Source organism: Lithobates pipiens, unplaced genomic scaffold, assembly GCF_037356315.1.
Source record: "Lithobates pipiens isolate NorthernLeopardFrog02 unplaced genomic scaffold, aLitPip1_a1.2 Scaffold_8, whole genome shotgun sequence".
NCBI lineage: Eukaryota > Metazoa > Chordata > Amphibia > Anura > Ranidae > Lithobates > Lithobates pipiens.
In genome coordinates this window covers 59,330,751-59,354,747 of record NW_027507903.1, presented here as the reverse complement: position 1 = coordinate 59,354,747, position 23,997 = coordinate 59,330,751, and the positions used below count along the sequence as shown (strand labels likewise).

At 44.9% G+C, this 23,997-nt stretch overlaps 1 protein-coding gene across 7 annotated transcripts in view; it reads right to left on the bottom strand.

The window, feature by feature from the left end:
* GABPB1 (GA binding protein transcription factor subunit beta 1) overlaps nt 1-23,270 on the bottom strand; it is a 77,981-nt gene extending 54,711 nt beyond the window's left edge. For 2 of the 7 annotated variants that reach the window (XM_077472452.1, XM_077472451.1), the window contains exon 1: nt 22,884-23,215. The gene's annotated coding sequence lies outside the window, so the exon portion shown is untranslated. Of the gene's footprint in view, nt 1-22,883; nt 23,219-23,249 lie in introns of those variants that run through there. The other 5 variants (XM_077472449.1, XM_077472448.1, XM_077472447.1 and 2 more) reach the window with 4 other exon arrangements.
* Between the last annotated feature and the right edge of the window lie 727 nt (nt 23,271-23,997).

The following is a 23,997-nucleotide window of genomic DNA, read 5'->3' as shown; positions in this document are numbered from 1 at the left end:
GCCATTCTGCCAACGTACATCGGCGTGCGCTGGTCGGGAACTGGTTAATTAACCAATTATTCTCCATTATTTTCTTCATTTCTATTTTCTAAACTGTAATTAAACTTTTTTCTTTGCTTTGTTAGTTAATATTTTTACACCTTTAACAGATTTATAGGTCTCACATGTTTAAAAAAAAAAAAAAAAAAAAAAAAAAGCGCAAAACATAAAAATAGGATTTTTTTGTACTCACCATAAAATCCTTTTCTCTGTAATGCACCAACTGACACAGCTGCTCTCTTTAGGCCATTGAGTTGTTACGCCACCTTTAGGAGAGGACTAGGCATAACATGTTAACATGTAATGAAAAAACTCAGAACTTCTAGTTCTGCCAAAAAGGCGGTCCCTTAGGCAACGACCCCTCAGCCTGCCACGAAGCACTCAGTACATCAAACAAGCAGTATAACAAAGAAAAATAGGAGGGGAATAGGTGGATGAAGTTTTATGCTGTTTTCCCACCCCTCGTTTGGACACCGCTTGGGGACGTCCCAATGGTCTAAAGAGAGGAGCTGTGTCAGTCGGTGAATTACAGAGAAAAGGATTTTACAGTACAAAAAATCCTATTTTCTCTTATGTTCACCGACTGACACAGCTCCTCTCTTTAGACCATTGGGACGTCCCCAAGCAGTGTCAAAACGAGGGGTGGGAAAAACAGCATAAAACGTCATCCACCATGGCATGTGGGAACTAGCACAAACTTTACCCACAAAAAAAAAAAAAAAAAAAACATAACACAGGGTGCTCCTCAACAGAGAGGCACTACCCTCAAACCACACCAGAACTGCGGTAACGAATGCAACCGTGCATTTACTTAAAAGTAGTTTTTACCCCCCCAAAAAAATAAAATTAAATGTATGTGCAATTGCTATTATACAGCTGCCTGCAAAACTTTGCGGCCAAAACAGGCATCAGTCGATGCACTGACATCTACCTTGTAGAATTTTCTAAAAGTGTGAACAGACGACCAAGTCGCCGCTTTACACACTTAAGCGACAGACGCTTGACGTCAGAAGGCCCAAGACGTTTCCGATTGCCCCTGTGAAGTAGGCCGTGACCAGAAAGGGGGGCACCTGTCCCTTCAAGGCATAGGCCTGCATTACAATCTGTCTGATCCACCTGGAAATGGTGGCCGACGAGACTGCCATGCCTTTTTTCGGACCAGCCACCGAAACAAACAGGGAGTCTGACTTCCGAAATGGAGCCGTGGCAGACAAATACACCCTCAGTGCCTGAACCCGCGTCTAGGGCATGAAGGGCCACCTCCTTAGGATGTGTCGGCTTAGGACACAGAGATGGTAGCACAAGGTCTTCATTGATGTGGAATGCCGAAACCACCATCGGCAGAAAAGAAGGGCGACTTGCAAAACAAGGCCGCCAGTTCCGAAACCCTCCTGACCGATGTAATGGCCACTAGAAAGACCACTTTCTGGGAAAGTCAGAGAAATCTCTCTGATATTTTCAATGGCTGTTTCTGAAGCGCAGATAACACCAGGTTCAGATCCCATGGGGGTAACGGTGGACACACCGGAGGAACTACATGTCGGACCCCTTGAACAAAAGCGCTCACAAGAGCCAGGTGTCGCTGGGAAAAAAAAAAAAAAAAAAAAAAAAGGGACAGCCAAAGCCGATTTGTCCTTTAATGGTGCTTAAAGCCAATTTCTGGTCTACTCCTTGCTGTAGAAACAGCAGGATCCTAGATATAGAAAAGGAGCGCAGACGCCACCCTTTCTCTTCACACATGGAGATGTATGCCTTCCAGGTACAATGGTATATCTTCCGATAAGAAGAAGATTTCCATGCTCTCAGCATAGTTGACGAAGACCGAAAGTCCAAAAAGACCCGGTTCCTCAACACCTGCCTCTCAATAGCCATGCCGTTAAAACCAGCGATGGTAAAGCAGGATGGAGAATCGGACCTAGAGACAGAAGGTCTTCTCATAAAAGCAATCACCAAGGGGTGTCTGCCACCAGGCACACTAGGTCTGCGTAGCAGGGATGCTGGGGCAAATCTGGGGCAATCAGTATTACTGGAATCCCCTCGGCCTCCACTCTGCAGAGCAGACATGGTAACAATTTCAGTGGAGGGAAGGCATAGATCAGCCGGTACTGATGTCATAGCCACCAGCGTGTTGGATGCATCTGCCCAAGGATCTCTTGTTCTGGACACGAATTTTGGCACCTTCCGATTGAGTCGGGAGGCCAGAAGATCCACATCTGGTGTGGCCCATCGCAGGCACAGTAACCTGAACACCTCTGGATGCAATGCCCATTCTCCTGGGTCCAGCACCTGGCGACTTAGGTAGTCCACCTGCCAGTTATCCACTCCCGGGATGTAAATGGCAGACAGGGCTGGTACATGTCGCTCTGCCCACTGAAGGATGTGATTGATCTCCTGTGTGGCTGATCGGACACCCTCGAAGTCTTATCGACCATGCGGAGATGCATAGCCTGATTGCTCTCAGTTCGAGCAGGTTGATCAGGAACTTGGATTCCTCCACCGACCAGAGGCCCTGGGTCGACTGAACTCCCATTACTCCACCCCAGCGGTTCATCAACAGTTTTACCGCGGCTCCGAGAGTCTGCAGCTTCCATGGAGTCCAGTAGTAAGCCTAGGTACTCCAGGCGCTGAGTTGGTACAATCACTGACTTTTTTTAGGTTCAGCCACCCAAATTCCTGCAGGGTCTGCATGGTGATCGCCACATCCTCCTCTAACTCTGAGATAGACGATCTCCTCCTGAGAGCATCTTCCAGGTATCCCACGATTGCGTTCCGACGCTGCCGCAGCAACCCCTGGAAACGTTCCGATTCCGGAACCGGTACTATCACCCCGCGACTCAGCAGGTCCCTTACCGCCCCCAAAAGGGCCTCCCGGCGAGCCAGGAGTACAGGTAGGCTGGAGGGGAAGAATCTGTTTGGTGGCCAAGAGAGGAAGTCCATCTTGTAGCCGGAGGAAATCAGATCGCAGACCCATTGGTCGGCCAGCCGAGAGGTCCACTGGGCTGCAAACTCCCGAAGATGACCCCCGACCAGAGTTGCGGGCGGGGGCAAACCTTCATGCGACTGCAGGAGCCGACCATTTTCTGAGAAGGCTCTCCTCAAAAGGGGTAACGCACCACCATGTATTTGGGGACCAAAAAGGTCCGTTGCAGTCGATCCCATTCCTTGTAAATTAACTTATTTCAATAAGTCAGATACGGGAACACCTTAGGTGAACGGGCTAGCTTACGGGAACCAAAAGGGACTGCTACATTAGCAGAGGGATCTGCTGGCTCCTGAATCTTCAGGGTATAAAGCACAGCTGTGATAAGTGCTCCAACAAGTGCTTTGCCGTGCAAAGACACGGACTCATTCTCGTTGTTCAAACGGTCCTGGTCAGAGTCATCTGAAATGAGAGCAGGGGTCACCAGCCTCAGCAGGACCCGAGTCTGTGTCAGAGCTCTCCCTGGAGGACGGGGGGGGAGGACGGGGGGGTGCAGGGGCCGCCTTTTAGCATCCACACACCGCCTCCATCTTGGCAACAAACGAATTCAGGACAGCTGACAAATCGTCCAGACGCACTGCACAGTCTGCAACCGGTTGCAATTGCCTGGATTTCGGGGGAAAGAAACAGTTTCAAAAGCCATGCTGACACTACCCTGTCAACCAACTGATGAGGACTTAGGACAGTGATGGTCCCACCGTCCTAACTGCTGCTGGATGAGAGGCTCTTTCCCGCATGACTCGCCACCCTGACTGGTTCTGCGCTATCCAGCTAGTAGTGTCTGTGTCAGCTCCCAGGTGCATAGGAGAACCCACTGCGCTGTCCAGAGCTGCTGCAAATGGCGCTGAAACTGATCAAAAACATGCTCAGGCTTCAAGAAAATGGCCTCCGAGCGTCCAGTATAAAATGACATAAACACTGGGAGAATGGCCACTGAGCTACAGCAAAACATGCTGATCCTTGAAACTGACCAAAAACGTGTTCAGGCTTCAAAAAAAATAAAAAATAAAATAAAAAATGTCCGCCGAGCATCCAGTATAAAAGGACATAAACACAGGGAAGATGGCCGCTGAGCTACAGGAAAGCATGCTGCTCCTTGCCCCACCAAAGATGGTTGCCGAACACTGTATACCATGAGGGACAGTGAAACAAACAGGCAAGAATGGCTGTGAACAGCGCTACAGCCTCCAGACACCCCCAGGGAGATCCACACACATCCAGGGCACAGCCAGCCAGTGCAGTCCCCTCCCCCCCCCCCAGATGAGAGCCCCTGCATATAACACACATCGCTCAGCAGCCTCATGCAGCATCCCCCACAGGGAGGGGGAGGGAAAATAGGGACACGGAGAGAAGACGGGGAGGTGAGGGACCCCCGAATCGACCTCCCAAGGAATACCCAGCTGCTCAGCCCCACTGACACAGACATCAGTAGCCCGGTCACATGTGTGCCCTGGAGCATAACCGCTCACCGACCACCTCTGGAGCTGAGGCCTGTCGTGGCTGACCCAGCGCGTAGCTCTGGTCTGCACACACTCGCTGGCCAGGCTAAGGAGACTACAAGGATAAGGTTATCCAGCCTGTCACCCAGCCCGCTGTTGATGGCAGATCACAGGATCTTTAATCATGAGCAAAAGGCAAAGCTTCTGCAAAAAAAACATGGACCGATGGGTCCATCAGGGTTCCCAGGTCCTTCTCCTTCACAAGGCAAAGGGAAACTGAAGCTGTATGACAGGCCGAGGGGTTGTTGCCTAAGGGACCGCCCCTTGGGCAGAACTAGAAGTTCTGCATTTTTTCATTACACGTTAACATGTTATGCCTAGTCCTCTCCTAAAGGTGGCGTAACAACCCAATGGTCTAAAGAGAGGAGCTGTGTCAGTTGGTGAATATAAGAGAAATAAATGTATTTAATTTGTAAATAACTTTGTAGCACTGCTGACAGCTGAAGTGCAAACAGTTGCGGAAGGCATCGGTAACTGGTATTGGCGAGTACAAAAAAAAAAAAAAGTATCAGTACATCCCTAACATACTCAAATTATAGTAAACTACATATTGCTTCACTTTAATTTACTGCTAAAATTGGACAGTGTATGTGCAGTATCTGACTTTGTGTTTACATTCACTCCAACAAATTACAGCCTAGTCACTTGCATCATTTTTATTTTATATAAAAAATTCAAGTTTAGAGAAAACAGGAAATTCTTAGAGATTATCTGTTCTAGATGGAGAATGGATATTTGTATGATCAGCTTGATATTTCTCATCCCAAGGAGCAAGGCACTTGACACACTGGGGATTTTGTGGCAATGATTTGCAGTAGCTATAGAATCACAATTAGAAATCAATGAAAGGTCTGTATCACTGAAACTCCACATTATTTGTAGCTCAATCACCGAGCAGAAAAGAGCAATGAACTTTCTGCAACACTTGCAGCAAAAGCCAATGTTGCTAATCACAGCACACTATAGATTGGAAGCTGCATAGAGAACACCTACAAAGCGCCAAGGAAAAGATACAATTGTAGCTGCTACAAATCTGTGCAAATTTGTGAGTGTGACAAAATCAAAGAATACTAATGTTACACAAATGTTGATCACAAACTTGTACCAGAATGTATACAAATCAAAATGTAACCTCTTCACGCTGACCTTATGCAAATATGCAGGCTCGGCTTGAAGGGGTTGTACCATATGGTCGACCGATATGGGTTTTTCTCTGGCCGATGCCGATATTTAGAAATTGCAGCGGCCAATGGCCGATATATGATGCCGATTCTTTTGGCCCAATATGTTAGGCCGATTTTTATTTCCCCCCCCCCCCCTTCATCTCATAAAATCTAAGTTGGACACCTTTCACACTGGGGCGTTTTTGGGCTAAAATAGTGCCTGTAAATTGCCTTCAAAACTGCTCCCCTGAGGAGATGCGCTGGCAGGACGTAAAATTTAAAAAAAAAAAAAAAAATATTAAAAAAATCCTGCAAGCAGCATCTTTGGAGCAGTGTAAACCGCTCCTCCACCACTCCTGCCCATTGAAATGAATGGGCAACACTGCTGAAGCGCACGCAATGCAATTTTGCAGCAGCGCTTCACTGACCCGCTAGCAGCCTAAAACGACGGTAAATCGCTGCTAAAACTAGCAGTGTTTTACCGTCAACGCCTGCCTGCTCTAGTGTGAAAGCAGCCTTAATAAGTGATGCAGAAATTTCTTACACATTTATTAAACAAAACAAACCTCCAATCAGTTCACTTGTATGTATAATTTAGATTTAAAAAAAAAAAACTATATATTAAATACACAAAAACAGGTACTCAAAACTTTTGGACGAAAAAAAAATAAGGGCTAACTTTACTGTTTTTTTATTTATTTTTTTAATCTGTGTATTTTTTCCAAAATAATTGCGTTCGAAAGACCTCTGCACAAATACGCGTCACATAAAATATTGCAACAACAGCTATTTTATTCCCTAGGGTCTCTGCTAAAAAAATATATATAATTTTTGGGGGTTCTGAGTGATTTTCTAGCAGAAAATACAGGATTTTTACTTGTAAGCAACAAGTGTCAGAAAAGATTTAGTCTTTAAACGGTTAAACTGAGAACTTCTACACAGGGAGTTCAGTCCATTGAAGAAGAAACATTGTATCTCTTTGATCTTTTCTTGGCAGCCTGCCCAGAGAGGAGGAAAGTCCTTCACTGATGTCTTCAGGCAACTTGCATTGGCTTCTATTACAGAAGTCTTTTGCAAGTTGTGCTGAACATGTAATTGGCTTTTTTATCAGCACAATCAGCCGATGCCGATTAATTAAAAAATGCCAAATATCGGTCGACCTCTACATAGTAATGCATGTATCACCGCGGTACCGTTTTTTTTTTTTAGAGCAAGTGATCAGCTTTCTTGGGAGAATAAACGATGTGGCTAAGAAGCAGCACGGCTGTTATCCCAAGCAGGGGAAGGGGGACGTCCCTCACACCACCTTCTTCAGCTTTCCCGGGCTCTCCCGTTCCACCTGGAGGACCGAGCAAGCAGCCAGCATGTCCACCGGCTGGCCGGAGACACAAAGCTGGAATTATAGCATTCAAAACAGCCAAACTTGGCGTTTTGAATGCTTTTAAGGGCAAAAAGGAGCCCCCTAGATCTCTCCAAAAAGGAGTACCTGTCACTAGGGATGTTTACATATACACACACATACAGTATCTCACAAAAGTGAGTACATAGTTAGTCAGGTTGAAAAAAGACAAGTTCATCCAGTTCAACCACAAAAAAAAAAAAAATTATTATATCATACAATCCCATATACCCACAGTGGATCCAGAGGAAGGCAAAAAAAAACGCAGCAGAGCATGATCCAATTTGCTAAAGCAGGGGAAAAAATTACTTCCTGATCCCCCGAGAGGCAATCGGATTTTCTCCGGATCAACTTTCCCTATAAATGTCAGTACCCAGTTATATTGTGTACACTTAGGAAATAATCCAGGCCTTTCTTAAAGCAATCTAGTCTACTGAGTTGGCCAGAACCACCTCTGCAGGGAGTCTATTCCACATTTTCACAGCTCTTACTGTTAAGAAACCTTTCCGTATTTGGAGATGAAATCTCTTTTCCTCTAGACGTAAAGAGTGCCCCCTTGTCCTCTTTGTTGACTGTAAAGTGAATAACTCAACACCAAGTTCACTATATTGACCCCTTATATATTTGTACATGTTGATCTCCTCTTAATCTCCTCTTATCAAGAGAGAATAAGTAAATTCAGTTACTCTAATCTTTCCTCATAGCTGAGTTCCTCCATGCCTCTTATCAGTTTGGTTGCCCTTCTCTGCACTTTCTCCAGTTCCCTGATATCCTTTTTGAGAACTGGTGCCCAAAACTGAATTGCATATTCCAGATGAGGTCTTACTAATGATTTGAACAGGGGCAAAATGATATCTCTCTCTCTGGAGTACATACCTCTCTTAATACAGGAAAGGACTTTGCTTGCTTTGGAAACCGCAGCTTGGCATTGCATGCTATTATTGAGCTTATGTAGATCATTCTCCACTATGGATTCCCCCAGTTGTACTCCCCCTAGAATGTATGATGCATATTCTTAGCCCCCAAGTGCACAACTTTACATTTCTCAACCTTAAACCACATCTGCCACATAGTCGCCCACTTAGACAGAGCGTTGAGGTCGGCTTCTAAATTGGAGACATCCTGTAAGGACGTTATTCCACTGCATAGCTTGGTGTCATCTGCACGGAAATGTTACTTTTGATCCCAGACCCAATATCATTTATAAAAGGTATTAAAAAGTAAAAAGGTCCATACTCGAGCCCCTCCTCTCGGGTCAAGACCCCTTTTGCCCTTTCCACTCCGCTATCAGTGCAAAATGGCACCAGGCAGGGATGCCCGCTCTCGGCCCTCCTCTTCGCACTGTCGAACCCCTGGCAGCCACCATCCGGATATCAAAAGGCATAATGGTATGGGATAGGGAGTTTAAAATCTCCCTATTTGCAGACTATATAATTCTCTCATTAACCCAGCCCAGAACCTCCCTACCAATTCTCTACAAGGAACTAGAATGCTATGGTGCCCCATCGTGATATAAGATAAACACCTCCAAGTCAGAGGCCCTTCCACTCAAAACCTCAGAAGGGGAGATAGCACACCTAAAAGCCAATTTCCCCTATAGCTGGAAAACTAGCGCCCTAAAGTACCTAGGGATCAATATCACCCCAAAGTACTCTACCAGGAAAACTTCCCCCCTCTTTTCCACAACATTAGGACCCTTCTACAACAGTGGAAAAAAATGCCATATCTCCCTACTAGGACGGATCGCATTAGTGAAGATGATGATTCTCCAGAAACTACTCTTCTATCTCTTCCAAACCCTACCCATCCCGGTCCCCTATGGCCAATTAAAACACTTACAAGCCAATTTATTGCAACACACCTGGAACTACAGGAGGCACAGGATCCCACGCTCGGTATCACAGGCGGCACGACAGGACAGAGAACTAGCCTTCCCCAACCTCATTAAGTATTACCAGGGAGCGCAACTGAGGGCGATAACCTCTTGGTTCACGCTTCGCTCCTATAATAAATGGACCAAAATGGAGAAACTATGGTTAGCCCCAATACATCCAAACACTCTACTATGGAACGCAAATGCAGAGGTAGATCCCGCACGATTGCTGGGCCCGATGACACAGTTCAGGAGGTTGTGGCGTAAACTGACACAACATAAATTGTCCTCAGACAGCTCACTCCTGACTTCATATGCTTGCAACCCCAAAACGGCAGATAGTCTAACCCACCAGATGTCCTCCCCCTGGACCACAAGAAACCTGGTGGATCCTTGTACTCCCAAACTGTGACCTTTCGCAGAACTGCAGTCCAAATTTGACCTACCAAAGCAGGCTCTCTACGGACATCTTCAAATCCGCCACTATGCCTTAACACTTGCAAATATTTTCTCCCCCAACCCCCTTTTGGACCTCAGGACTGGCACGGTGTCCATCAAAAAAATTAGAATCGTGATTTTATAATATTATATATATATATATATATATATATATATATATATATATATATATATATATATATATATATATATATATTTTTTTTTTTTTTTTCACCGATTTGTTTTGAATTTAGGAGCCAGTTTTATTTATTTTTTTGAGTGGTATGGATTGTCAGCTCCCGGGGTAAGGCCACTCATTTTCACCCCCTATCCCTAACTCACGATGGAGCACCCAGTCAATAACTCCATTGAAACGCTGTTACATCAGGGTTATGGGCTGACCAGAAAGAGTAAGGCTGGCAACAGATGGAACTGGCTGGCACTGGCAGACACGTGGAACTGCCAGATGGCACCGGCAGGTGGCACTGGTTTTGAACTGGCAGGTGGCACTGGTTTTGAACTGGCAGGTGGCACTGGTTTTGAACTGGCAGGTGGCACTGGTTTTGAACTGGCAGGTGGCACTGGTTGGCGGTGGCAGGTAGCACTTTTGGCACTGGCAGGTGGCCCTGATTGGCAGGTGGCACTGGTCACTGGCAGATGGCACTGATTGGCGGTGGCACTGGTTGGCGGTAGCACTAGTTGGCACTGATTGGCGGTGGCAGGTGGCACTGGTAGGTTGCACTGGTAGGTTGCACTGATTGGCGGTGGCAGGTGGCACTGGTTGGCGGTGGCAGATGGCACTGGCAGTGGCACTGATTGATGGTGACACTGGTTGGCATTGGCAGGTGGCACTGGCAGGTTTCACACGGAGCACTCTGTTACTGAAATGTAACAGAGGAGCTGTCAGAATTGAACTTAATGTCGGAATGGGCGGGACCCAGCCAGGGTGTGAAACTGACAAGTAACAGAGAGGCGGATATGTCAGATTTGAGCTTGATGTCGAGGTGGACGGGACCCGGCCGGGGTGGGCGGGGCTCGGCAGCTATCAAACACCAGCCAACGATTGGGCTGCTTAAGAAAAGGGGCGGGGCCACATACATGTAGCGGGCCGCCCAGATCCCATTGGCTGGTGTTTGATAGCTGCTGGGTCCCGCCCACCCTGGCTGGGTCCCGCCCACCCCGACATCAAGCTGAAATCTGACAGATTCTCCTCTCTGTTGCTTGTCAGTTTCACACACTTAGCGCGGTGCCGCTGAGTGTGGACGAGGGAGGAGGACGGCAGTCAGTGTTAATGCTGCTGCATGTCTGGGGCATCAATAGTAAGTGGGCTGATGGCAGCTTAGGCGCCAGGTTGTGATTTCTGGTCGCATTGGCCACCTGGAGTTTGTCGAGCCCTGGTCTAAGCACTGACAGGCTGAACCCCCCCCCCCCCCACCCCTTCAACCTCTGTAGCAATGCTGGCAGCACTCAAACGTCTATTTCACAAAGACAACCTCTGGATATGATGCTGAGCTCGTGCACTCAACTCCTTTGGTCAACTACAGTGAGGCCTGTTCTGAGTGGAACCTGTCCTCTTAAACCGCTGTATGGTCTGAGCCAGCATGCTGCAGCTCAGTTTCAGGGTCTTGGCAATCTTCTTATAGCCTAGGCCAGTGATGGCGAACCTTGGCACCCCAGATGTTTTGGAACTACATTTCCCATGATGCTCATGCACTCTGCAGTGTAGTAGAGCATCATGGGAAATTTAGTTCCAAAACATCTGGAGTGCCAAGGTTCGCCATCACTGGCCTAGGCCATCTTTATGTAGAGCAACATTTATTTAAATAATAAAAAAATAAATAATCTCTCTCTCTCTTTTAATACATACACACACACAGTTACCAGTCAGTGTTCCTGATCACTGCCAGACCAGTTATATGACAATACTGGTGAAAGTATGAAAAAAAGTTAATTTTTTTTTTCTTTTTCCAAAAACCTGGCAAAAATATGACAGCTTCACCATGCCTCTTCCTAAATACCTTGGGCAGTCTACCTTCCAAAAAGGGGTAATTTTTTGATATTTGTACTGTCCTGACATTTTTGGGCCTCAAGAAATTAGATGGTTAGTACTTGAGGATTGACCAATTTTTTTTTTTTTTTTTTTTAACCACAGACCGGACCACTTTGCTGGCTTAAGACCAGACCACTTTTCGTGATTTGGCACTGCGTCGCTTTAACTGACAATCGTGCAGTCATGCAAAGTGGCTCCCAAACAAGCTTTCTTTTGGTGGCATTTGTTCATCCCTGCGGTTTTTATTTTTTGCGTTATAAACAAAAATAGAGCGACAATTTTGGGGGAAAAAAAGGATAATTTTTTACTTTTTGTTATAATAAATATTCCCTAAAAATTATATATATATATATATTATAAAAAAAAAAATAAACATTTTTCTCCCTCAGTTTAGGCCGATATATAAAATTCTACATATTTTTGGTAAAATAAAATAAAAAAAATAAAATAAATGGCAATAAGCTATTGATTGGTTTGCGCAAAAGTTATAGCGTTTACAAAATAGGGGGATCGTTTTAATATTTTTTTTTTTTTTTTTTTACTAGTAATGGCGGCGATCAGCAATTTTTATTGTGACTGCGGCATTGTGGCGGACACATCGGACATTTTTGGGACCATTGTCATTTATACAGCAATCAATGCTATACAAATGCATTGATTCCTGTGTAAATTACACTGGCAGTGAAGGGGTTAACCAGGGGGTGGCAGTGTAGGGGTTAAGTGTTCCTAGGGGCGTGTTACTAACTGTGGGGGGCTGGGCTTTGTGTTAGTGAACACTGATCTCTGCTCCAATCACATGGAGCAGAGATCAGTGTCACTTGTTGCTAGGCAGAACGGGGAGATGCTGTTTACATCGGCATCTCACTGTTCAGCCACCCCGTAAGACGATCGCGGATATCTCCATGGCGATCGAGTCCGTGGGACCCACGACCGGACTCACGGGGGTCCCAACCGGCACGTGATGGCAGGGCGGTATTTAAAAATGGACGTACTTGTACGCCATTCTGCCGACGTACATCGGCATGCGCCAGTCGGGAAGTGGTTAATATATTTTTTTATATATACACAGACACTCTAGAGTGGCACGATTAAGCGTTAAGAATCGTTATTGGAACCCCCCCCACGATCTTGAAAATTTATTTTCCCGATTCTTTCTATGCAGAGAATTTATTCTGCTCTGCTGAAGCTGTCAAAAGTAAAGAAAAAAGAAAACCGGGCAGTTGGCCAAGTATCACAACATTCTTTAGCAGTGGAACCAATTATAAACATTGTAACAATAGTTCTACAGTTGCAATAAAATACAAAAAAAAAAAGTGTATGTGAACACCTTTTGGATTGATATGGATTTCTGCACAAATTGGTCATAAAATGTGATCTGATCTTCATCTAAGTCACAATAGACAATCACAATCTGTTTAAATAACAAAGAATTAAATGTTACTGTTTTTATTGAACACACCATGTAAACATTCACAGTGCGGGTGGAAAAAGTATGTGAACCTTTGGGGTTTAATCACCGGTTGAACCTCCTTTGGCAGCAATAACTTCAACCAAACGTTTCCTGTAGTTGCAGATTAGACGTGCACAAAGGTCAGGAGTAATTCTTGACCCATTCCTAGTTACATAACTGTTTCAGTTCAGCAATATTCTTGGGATGTCTGGTGTGAATCACTTTCTTGAGGTCATGCCACAGCATCTCAGTCTGGTTGAGGTCAGGACTCTGACTGGGCCACTCCAGAAGGCTTATTTTCTTCTGTTTAAGCCATTCTGTTGAGTTACTTCTATGCTTTGGGTCGTTGTCCTGTTGCAACACCCATCTTCTGTTGAGCTTCAGCTGGTGGACAGATGGCCTTAAGTTCTCCTGAAAAATGTCTTGCTAAACTTGGGAATTCATTTTTCCTTTGATGATAGCAATCCATCCAGGCCCCAAACCATGATGCCCCCACCACCATACTTCACAGTTGGGATGAGGTTTTTATGTTGGTGTGCCGTGCCTCTTTATCCACATAGTGTTGTGTTTTTTCTTCCAAACAACTCAACTTTGGTTTCATCTGTCTACAGAATATTTCGCCAGTACAGCTGTGGAACATTCAGGTGCTCTTGTGCAAACTGTCAACGTGCAGCAATGTTTTTTTGGACAGCAGCGACTTCCTCTGTGGTATCCTCCCATGAAATCCATTCTTGTTTAGTGTTTTACATATCGTAGATTCGTTAACAGGGATGTTAGCATATGCCAGAGCCTTTTGTAAGTCTTTAGCTGACACTCTAGGATTCTTCTTCACCTCATTGAGCAGTCTGCACTGTGCTCTTGCAGTCATCTTTACAGGATGCCCACTCCTAGGGAGAGTAGCAGCAGTGCTGAACTTTCTCCATTTATAGACAATTTGTGTTACCGTGGACTGATGAACAGCAAGGCTTTTGGGGATACTTTTATAACCCTTTCCAGCTTTATGCAAGTCAAAAATTCTTAAATCGTAGGTCTTCTGAGAGCTCTTTTGTACAAGGCATCATTCACATCAGGCAATGCTGCTTGTGAAAAGCAAACCCAGAACTGGTGCGTTTTTTTATAGGGTTGGTCAGCTGTAAACAACCATTGATTGGACTCCAGTTGGCTGACACCTCACTCCAATTAGCTCTTGGCGATCTCATTAGTCTAGAGGTTCACATACTTTTTCCACCTGCACTGTGAATGTTTACATGGTGTGTTCAATAAAAACGTGGTAACATTTAATTCTTTGTGTGTTATTAGTTTAAGCAGACTGTGATTGTCTATTGTTGCTACTTAGATTTAGATCACATCACATTTTATGACCAATTTGTGCAGAAATCCATAACATTCAAAAAGGGTTCAAATACTTTTAATTGCAACTGCATGTTCCAAGCCTTTGTCTGGTTTTATCACAGGCCCCGTATCAAATTTCAACTTCTTCGAGTGGAATGGGCCTCCCTGATTTGAAAGCCTACTACAGGGCGACACATCTCACTACACTGGTGGATTGGGACTGCCACGCAGAGGCTAAACAATGGGTGGCCATGGAAATAGAAGACTCCGCGGGCACAGCTAAGAGTTGGCCGTGGATTACTCTCTCTGCCAAGAACGCTCACAGATCACCCCACCTTAGCTAGCAAATATTTGAATGCTAGGGACACCTTTCGACATTCCTCAGTGTCACCATCGCCCTCAACTATGGTACCAATTAGAGATCGACCAATATATCGGCCGGCTGATATTTGCCGTTTAATTAATTAGCATCGGCCGATTGAGCTGATAAAAAGGCAGATTTAGAACTACAGCGTGACTTGGAAATGACTTCTGTAATAGAAGTCAGTGCAAGTCGCCTGAGTCTTCATAGAAGCACTTGTTTCCTCTCTGGGCAGTCTGCCAAGAAAAGAGCAAAAAGATACAATGTTTACTTACACCTGAATGAATGAACTCAACTCTGTGTGTAGAGTTCTCAGTTTAACCATTTAAAGACAAAATCTTTTCTGACACTTGTTGCTTACAAGTAAAAGTCCTGTATTTTCTGCCAGAAAATCACTTCGACCCCCCCAAAAAAAAAAAAAAAAAAAAAAAAAAAAAAAAAAAAAAAAAAAAATATATATATATATATATATATATATATATATATATATATATATATATATATATATATATATATATATATATATATATATATATATATATATATATATATATATATATATATATATATATATATATATATATATATATATATATATATATATATATATATATATATATATATATATATATATATATATATATATATATATATATATATATATATATATATATATATATATATATATATATATTTTGTTTTTGTTTTTTTGTTTTTTTTAGCAGAGATCCTAGGGAATAAAATAACGCTTGTTGCAATATTTTATGTCACACGGCATTTGCACAGATGTCTTTCAAATGCATTTTTGGGGGGGGGGGGGGGGGACAACAGTAAAGTTAGCCTATTTTTTTTCGTCCTAAAGTTTTGACTACCTGTTTTTATTTTATAGGCTGCTTTCACACTGGAGCGGGCAGGCGTTGATGGTAAAATGCTGCTAGTTTTAGCAGCGCTTTACCATCATTTTACCAGTGCTATTCGGCTGCTAGTGGGGCGCATATAACCCAGCTAGCGGCCGAAGAGGTTAAATGCGCCCGTGAAGCACCGCTGCCAAATCACATTGCATGCGCTTCGGCAGTGGTGCCCATTAATATAAATCGGCAGAAGTGGTAGAGGAGCGGTATACACTACTCCAAACGTGCTGCTTGCAGGACTCTTTTTTTAACATCCTGCCAGCGCATCGCCTCAGTGCGAAAGCACTCTGTCTTTCACACAGACTGCAGGGGAGACGTTTTGCAGGCACTTTACAGGCGCTATTTTTTAGCCCAAAAATGCCTAAAAAAATGCCCCAGTGGGAAAGGTGTCTGTTAGGTTTTATGAGATGAAGGGGGATAAAAAAAATAAAAAATAAAACCGGCCTAACATAACTGGCAAAAAAAAAAAAAAAAAAAAAAAAAAAAAAATCGGCATCATATATTGGCCATCGGCCGCCATGATTTCTAAATATCGGCATCGGCCAGAGAAAAACCCATATCGGTTGACCTCTAGTACCAATTCTGGGCAATCCGGAATTTGAACTTGGCCTTCAGAACCCTCACTTCCAGCATCTACCGGCGAGTGGCCATGTTCATCTCTGATTTCTTGGGTTCGGAAAGCCAACTCTCTTAATCTGCCAGGGTGTCTGCCACAGATCCCCCATTGGATTTTTGGAGTGGTCTTCAGCTGCGTACTTTTCTACGCAGGTGTTCATGGATCCTGGGCATATCTCGTCAGCTCACGGAATAGGAAAACATTTGTCACAGGGGGGAGCCAGTACGCCATAGTCTTTTGACAATCTATACCTTACCGATTTGACCAGCAGAAGGTTTTGTGCCGCTATTCCTTTCCAAGTAGGAATCGGACCTGGATACTAATTTATTCTGACTCCCAGGAGAAGATCCTTCATTTCGCCCAGAAGTCCTCTATAGCTACCCAAGAGATCTGTTACAAAATTCTGACCCAATGGTACAGAGTGCCCACCATCCTGCATAATTTCTATCCTCAAGTTCCTAATCCATGTTGGTGATGTGGCAATGCAGAGGAAACTATGTTACACATATTCTGGGACTGTCCCAGGCTCGGACTATTCTGGCAGGAGGTGACCGGCACGATCATACATCGATCTACAGGGAAATCCCGCGACTTGTCTTCTACCTCTCACCACGACAGATCAAGAAATACAAGCCCTCCCTTACAATGTAGTTGCTGAATGCATTGAAGGCATGCACCCTCCTCTGTTGGAGATCGGAGGCCCTGCCATCCAAAGTCTTATGTTTCTCTAAAGTAAACGAACCAAGAGATATGGAAGATCTCAACGCCACCCTACATAACCGGGAAGAGACCTTTTGTGAGACCTGGAGACCCTGGCACCACTTTGTATATACCGACGCATAGCTCCAGGAGGCCTCGCAATTTAGCTGACCTCTTGGGCTTAGTTCTACCTCACCTGGGCAAGAGGTACTGACTGCCTACTACCTGTTTACTATCTGCCTATCCCCCTTTTTTCAAATTCGTTCTTTTCTCACATTAGGGACTCCTGCTCCTCCACTCCAACCTCCCTGAGGTCTCGCCCCCTCATATTTCCTTGCTTTTTTTGGATCATTAGTATAGTGTGGGGTAATACTCTCTGAAAGTAGTATATATCAATGTCCACCCCATCTTATCTTCAGGTAGTATCCTGCTCCAACCGACCATAGGGAAGCTCAGCATCGCAATACTGTACAAACCTCATTCTACAGCACAGCTTGACTTTTATGTTTCTATGCTCGGGTCCTCTTCATAGTACTCATGTACTCATCTGTACAGTGTATTGCGGGGCTGGTTGATATGCACATTTGTTTATGTGACCCATTTCTTTCTGTCATTTGATTTTATCATATGTTCTAAGTCATCAACTTGGATTGTAAACTGAGCCTTTTTTGATAAAGGAAAAAAAATTTTTTTTAACGATTTGTCCTTTAGATCAAAGGAATAAACTTTGGTGTGTAAATGAGGGACGTTTAACCACTTAAACACTAAACCTTTTTCTGACATTTGTAGGTTTCAAGATAAAATAATTGTTTTTTTGCTAGAGAATTACTTAGAACCCCCAAACATTATAATTTTTTTTATGCACAAATGGTAAACGTAAACAGGGTCACTTCTCCAGAGCTCAAGATGATAGAATATATTGGACTATGTAGCTGCTATATAAAAATATAACACTTAAAAAGAAGGCAAAAAAGTTCCAAGAGAGTAGGTTCTTTCTAGCTTAAGCAGCGCTCAAAAAAAACTAGAATAAAATGGTGGTTGTTCCAATTTTTTATGTCACATTGTATTTGTGCAGTGGTCTTTCAAATGCAATTTTTTGGGGGAAAAAAAAAAATACACTTAAAGGGGTTGTAAAGGTTTCCTTTAAGCTAGTGCATTGTTGGTTCACTTATCTTTTCCTTCGATTTCCCTTATAAATGTTTTTTTTTTCTTTGTTTTCTTTGTCTGAATTTCTCACTTCCTGTTCCTCCTCAGTAAGCCGTTCTGGCTGACTAAACACCGATCAGATGATGGTGAGAAGTTTACTGAGGAGAAACAGGAAGTGAGATATTCAGACAAAGAAGGGAAATCGAAGGAAAAGGTAAGTGAGCCAACAATGCACTAGCTTAGAGGAACCTATGTAGAAAATAAAAAACAAACCTTTACAACCCCTTTAATGAATTAAAAAAAAAAAAAAAAAAAAAAAAACCTAACCGGTAAAGTTAGGAAAATGTTTGCGATTCCTAAACCTGCAACACATCCCACACTAGTGTGAACCAAGTCTAGAACAGGGGGTCAGGAAGCAACCTACTGCCAATTAAGCACCCTCTGAAAAACGGTGCACTGCAAATTGCTTTTCGGAGGGACAGAAAGTCTGCAGTCTTAGAGAGCGAGCCTATAAGCTATGATGACTCTACCACCTCCTTTAGATCTACTATCAAATTTATAGTGCAAGGTCCTGCCTGATTTGATACAAATTGAACAGATTGTGCAGGCTGTCCCCTCCTACTACATAGTATTGCTAAATCTAAGAGATTGTACAAATCAAATCAGACTGTATAAACATATGGCCAGCCCAAAGAAGACTGTACAATTGGATTGCATAGTGTATGGCCACCATAAGGGCCATACACTATGCAAGTACATGTACTACAGCATCTAAACTTGAGTTTAGGTGCTTTTGGCGTTTTTTACCTAAGCTCCACTTCATAAAGGCCTATGTGTCCATGCACACATAGGCTTAGAAGCTTCAAACTCCCAAGCCTAAAACGCAAAAAACAAAACAAAAAAAAACACATTCAGGATAGGAACATTTGACCACGGTCAACCTAGTATATGTGTACATGAGCCATAAGGCTTTTTATTAGTGCAGCAAATTTGCCACGCTTCTGAAAAGTAATCCATGTTCTGAATAGGTTGTGCTCTTTGGCGGTACTGCCTGCTGATTGTTACAAGGAAGATCATTTTTTGCCACCACCACATAGCAATGCACTGCATCATGTAAACACCCCCCTTCTTTGCAGCTTAAAGCGGACCTTCAGTATATTTTTTTCAACTTTCCAGCTATTAAATTTTCTGCCCTTGTTTTAACTTTGGATAGAAATTTTTTTTTTTATCTGCCAGAAAATACCTTATACAGCCCACTTCCTGTTTCTTGTCTGGTAAAAAGCCTAGGCTTCTGACATCATGCACAGCGCGCGCTCACTCTCTCTAGCTGCCCACAGTTAGAATGGATGCCGCCAGACTCAGTGGAGGGAGATTTCTGCAGCATATTTGGCAAGTACAGAATCACAGTATATATAAAATAATATGCAAAGTGGTTGGAAGGAAGCTTCAGAATGGCAAAGATGTTTTATTACAAATTATGTGAGCAGACTGCAGTTCCTTTTTAACCACTTGCTTACTGGGCACTTAAACCCCCCTCAGTCCCAGACCAATTTTCAGCTTTCAGCGCTGATGCACTTTGAGTGACAATTACGCGGTCATACAACACTGTACCCAAATGAAATTTTTATCATTTTTTTCCCACAAATAGAGCTTTCTTTTGGTGGTATTTAGTTACAGCTCGGAGTTTTATTTTTTGCTAAACAAACAAAAAAAGATGCAAAAAAAAAAAATCATGTTTTAATAGTTTGTTATAAAATTTTGCAAACGGGTCATTTTTCTCCTTCATTGAAGTGCGCTGATTAGGCGGCACTGATGGGCTGCACCGGTGGGCACTGATGGGCTGCACCGGTGGGCACTGATGGGCTGCACCGGTGGGCACTGATAGGCATAGTTAAGGCGGCACTAATAGGCACAGATAAGGCGGCACCGATGGGCACAGATAAGGCGGCACTGATGGGCAAAGATGGGCACAGATAAGATGGCACGGATGGGTGGCACGGATGGGCACTGATAGGTACCACAGATAGATGGGACTGATGGGCACTGATAGGTGGCTCTGATAGGTGGCACTGCTGGGCGGCACTGGGGTGCAGCACCTTTGAGGCAGATTTTGGGTGGCACTGTGGGTGGCACTGTGGGCACTTACTTTATTTCAGGATGGCACTGCGGGTGGCAGGTGGGCACTGGCAGGGGGCAGGTGTCCGCTTGAATTGCTGGCCGTGATCGGGACTGATGTCCCGAACACGGCCGCCGGCGATCGGCTTTTTTTTTTCTCCTCGCGCTGTCAGCGCGAGGAGGAATACTAGCCGATTACCGGCTCCGTTTTATCACATGATCAGCTGTCATTGGCTGACAGCTGATCACGTGATAAGGGGTCGGGATCGACCCCTTACACGGATCGGTGATCAGGCGAGTCTCACGGACTCGCCGATCACAGGGCGCGCAGGCCGCTCGTAACCGGGACTACGTCAATAGACGTAGTCCCGGCAATCTAGGTCCGCGCTAATGCCGTCATTCGGCAATAGCGCGGATCCCAAGTGGTTAAAGGAGGAAAAGGTAAAAATGTGGCTCAACCATGTGTTTTTATTGTTCCCACAAGTGTAAAAGACCAACAAAGGATATTGTACAATCAGGCTGTATAGTTTGTCACCATCAAGCAGGTTGTACAATCAAATTTTTAAAGTGTATTGCCACCATAAGGCTACGTTTATATGTGCAGCAAGTTTGCTGCGCCTCTAAAAAGTGACCAGTGTTCAGATAGTGTCACTGCCTGCGAATTACTGTAAGGAGGATCATTTTTCAAAGAGCCAGAAAGCATCACAGCCAATACATGCAAAACCCCAGACACTGCTTTTGAGGATTACCATGGCAATAAAAATGTAGCTCAAATGTGTTTTATTAGCCCTGCAAGTTAGCTCTAAGGAGACTGTACAATAGGATTGAATGGCCGGCATAAAGGAGACTGTATAGTGTATGACCACTGTACGGCTAGGTTTATATATTTAGGAAGGCTTGCTGCACTTCCAAAAAGCAATTTTGTTCAGAACGGGTTGCACTCAGCAGTGCCACTGTGCAGCCACCAGAAAACATTATGGCTGTGACATGTAAACACCCCCATCAAAAAAAAAAAAAAAAAAAAAAAAAAATCACAGCCCAACCACATGCTTTTACTGCCCCTGCAAGAGTAAACAAGGCCTTAAACGTGTGAATGCAAATGCAATGGGTACAGCACAACCTTCTATTAAAAACGCCCCACACCCTGCCTTGCAGTACACACACAGATGCTAATGTATTGGGGGGGGGGCACGCATGCCTCCATGTCACTGCTAGAGAGATACACTTCTATGCAAGACGGCTGCACATGTGGTTATGCATGGGTCTCCAATCAGCACATACATCAAATTTGCCAAAAGGTCGTGCAATCGGACTGTATAACGTATGGTCCTCCATAAAGAAGATTGTACAATCTCCTTTAAGGAGGACTATACATTATACGGTCTGATTGCACGATCAAACTGTATAATGTATGGTCGCCATAATGGAGATTGTACGGACTGTATAATATACGGTAGTAGTTGCCAAACTGCAGCCCTTTGCTTCCTTTTACTTGGCGCTCCGTTTTATCCACCAATACCAACAATAAGACATAAACCCCCCCCCCCCCCCCCACACCATTAAACGGGACACAATTCCTCCCACTGACACCAAAGAGGAAGCATTGCGCCCCACCCCCCCCCCCCCCCCCAGATGTTGGGATCTTTTCTTCCCCCGCTGACCACAATCCGGCCCTCGGAGAGTCCGAAGGACAGTAACCTGGCCTTTTAGGGGTTATTTACTAACAGAAAATCCACTTTGCACTGCAAGTGCACTTGGAAGTGAAGTCGCTGTAGATCCGAGGGGGAGAGGCAAGGAAAATAAACAGCATTTTATCTTGCACATGATTGAACGATAAAATCAGCAGAGCTTCCACTTATTTCAGATCTACCCCTTAGATTTAGAGTGACTGCACTAAATACCCCCCCCCCCCCATTTTTAAAACATTTGGAGCCCCTGATGTATATTATACAGTCTGATTGTATGATCCCTTTTATGGTGACTGGACATGGGGGGGGGGGTCTCCAAACTTTCTAAACAAAGGGTTCGTTTACTGTCTTTCTCGGAGGGACGGGTTGCATTTGGCAGGGGAAGAAAAGATCCCAACATGGGGGGGGGGGGGCGCAATGCTTCATCCTTGGTGGCAGAATGGTGTCCCATTGTTAGGGTTAATGGGGGGGGGGGGGGTTATGCCTCACTGTGGCTAAACCGGGCCCTCCCCAAGGGTCAGGTAAAAGAAAGCAGAGGGCCACATCTGGCACCCGGGCCGCCGTTTGGAGGTAAAGGAGAGATTGCACAGTGCATGGCGATCAATCAGATTGTATAGTGGTGATCGGTGTGTGTCCTCCATGTATGATGGGGGGGACTGATCTGTGATAATGGAGTCCTATGGAGGACAGTGCTGACCCCCCTTATAAATGGGGGGGGGGGTGGTACAATGGGCCACGAATACTACCCCCCCACACACCGGGGGTACAATGCCCGGCGGATAATACCCCCATATGGTGCCCCCGGCCCCCCTGTGCCCTCTGCCCGTTGTTGGTCGGAGGATTTCCCGCCTGGGCGGCCTCCTCTCCCGCCATCCGCCCTCCATAGCCGGGCCCCTTCCCCGGATTCCCCCCCGCCTCGGCCGGGCCCCGGGTCCCCGGAAACCCGCAGACTTTAACGCAATAAACAGGAAATCGCTCGGATGATCCGGGTTCCGGGGGAAGTTGAATTATTTTTTACCACAGAAGAGATCAACTTCCACATCCGGTGAGGGCCCGACACCCAACACTGACCTGGAAAAGATTCGGTAACCTGGCAGAAATCACCGCACCTCCCCTCCGCTTACCGTGCCCCGGAGTGCTGTGCCGCCCGTCCCCGCTCCTGACTCGCTCGGCCCTCCAGATGACGGACTCCGCGCTCCGCCGACTCCGGTTTTACCTCAATGCCGTCTCATCGGCGCCGAAAATCCCCGAAGAAAAGTCCCCCCGCCGTGTGCGCGGATGTGTACAGCGCTGTGTGTGAAGGAGACGCATCACCGCCGGGCGCGCGGACCCACATACCGCATCACCCTCCGCCCAAGGAGGGACTGTCGGCGCTTTATTCACTAATATGATATTCTATACACACAAGGGAAGCTTTATATCAACTTTTACCACTGCCACGGGGGTTTATTTTTAAGTTTTGGCAATGCAAGAGGGCGGCGGAGGGATACCTGTTGTTGGTGATTGTGAGGAGATGGCTGTGGCGCATGCGCACAAAGACCCCTTCACACACAGGCGGAAGAGCTGAGATAGGGGGAGGGGAGGTCTGTGTGTGTGAGAGGATTGCCATGCCTGGGAGTCAGTTTGTGGTCTACCACAGAAAAACACACTACTCCATACAAGTATTAAAGTTCACCTTACTAGGGACTTTAACCACTTGTTTACTGGTCTTCATATTTTCCACACACATATAAAAATCTGCATTTTGGCCATAAAATTACTTTCAACTCCAAGAATGTATCGTTTAGGAAAGAAGAGGCCCTGGGGAATAAAAAGATAGTGCTTGCAACTTTTTATGTTGCATGATATTTGTGTAACTATTTATCGAACGTATGTTTTCAGGGGAAAATATACAATAAAATGAGATTGAGTGAACACAAACACGTTATATCCCCCATGAATTGGGGGTGAGAGTTGTAGAGGGCTTCATTTCCGAGAATGATGAAGTGCTCAAATTATACATCCAATTAATTTAGAATCTGCTCAGATTTATTTTAACCAACAACATTTTTTTTGTTCGGTGGCTCCCACTACCTCCAGATACAGGGGGTAGCTATGAGGACCACGTGTGCCCCCCTCCTACGCCAACCTGTATCTGGGGGGTGGGAGCGTACCAATTTGGAGGCGCTTCATTGATGACATCATTTTCAGACATCCAGATATTTGTCAGTGAGGATGGAAGTAATCAAACAACTCTTT